The 1150-nt window shown below is 49.2% G+C and overlaps 1 protein-coding gene across 1 annotated transcript in view; it reads right to left on the bottom strand.

Moving 5' to 3' along the window:
* The window catches only part of LOC106812159 (putative pyridoxal-dependent decarboxylase domain-containing protein 2), a 16857-nt gene that overhangs the window by 7628 nt on the left and 8079 nt on the right, over positions 1-1150 (bottom strand). The gene's annotated exons all lie outside the window — the stretch shown is intronic.

Below are 1150 nucleotides of genomic sequence, written 5' to 3'. Positions count from 1 at the left end.
TTACTGTATTACTACACATTACAGAGGTAAATTTATATTCGGACGCGCGCGTACACGACAGTCCGCGTGTGACCCTTACCTTGGATGACTCCTCCACCTCACGTCCCGCGTCAAAGACGACACTGATCAGGTCCTCTGTGTCAGTGTCCTCCGTCACCATCCCGAAGCGTATGCACGCCAGTCCATCCGTCGTCTCTCCTACGTTAAAAAAAAATCATCCCCGAACAATTACGTCAACAAATATCGTCTCAGCTAACAGTGCGGGAGGTTGTAGAAAATAGTAACCGTAATTTCAGTAACAGTAAATTGTTACTAGTAACCGTATACAGCAACCTTGTTTAGCTATATTCTTTCCTACACATGTGTACACTACTAACATAAGAACGAGAGGAAAGGCGACGATTTGACGATTGCAAATTTGCCACAGGGTCGGTGGTACACTCGATTTATACGTCTCGTGTGATTGGCCGGTAGCTTTAGCCAATCGGCTATGCTACGAGAGCATTATAAAAACACTGCTTAGTGACGAAATTCCCAAGAATCGACTACTGATCGATACTGAGCGTGTTCAGTAAAAAACGTGCCTGACCGACTTAGCAACGATATCCAAGCTAAGAGATCACGGTTGTCTCGCTAGTAAAATTGAAAAAAATTGAAAAAATCTCAATTTTAATTTTTAAAATTTTTTTAGTCGCTCGGATGCAGATCATCGATTCCTTGATCAGCGCATGAACACATAACCGCCACCACCGGTGACCCTCAGGGGTTGGAGGAGGAGGAGGAGGAGGAGGAGGAGGAGGAGAGGACATACCGAGGGTGAATGCAGAGTCGGTGCTCTTCAGCTGGTGCAGCAGCTCCACGTTAACCTTGTTCAACTCGTTCCTCTGCGCCTCGCCGAGATTATCCAGCTCATCCCGGAGCGGCTCCGGCACGTACCTGCACACGGAAACAACACGGACTTAACATGGCCACCCCCACAGACATAAAACATGGCCGCCCCGCGGACATAAATCATGGCCGCCCCGCGGACATAAAACATGGCCGCCCCCATGGAAATAAAACATGGCCGCCCCCGCGGACATAAAACATGGCCGCCTCCGCGGACATAAAACATGGCCGCCCCCGCGGACATAAAACATGGCCGCCTCCG

Source organism: Priapulus caudatus, unplaced genomic scaffold (genome assembly GCF_000485595.1).
Source record: "Priapulus caudatus unplaced genomic scaffold, Priapulus_caudatus-5.0.1 Scaffold614, whole genome shotgun sequence".
Lineage (NCBI taxonomy): Eukaryota > Metazoa > Priapulida > Priapulimorpha > Priapulimorphida > Priapulidae > Priapulus > Priapulus caudatus.
Note: the sequence above shows the minus strand (reverse complement) of the source record. Positions and strands in the feature narration are given on the sequence as shown.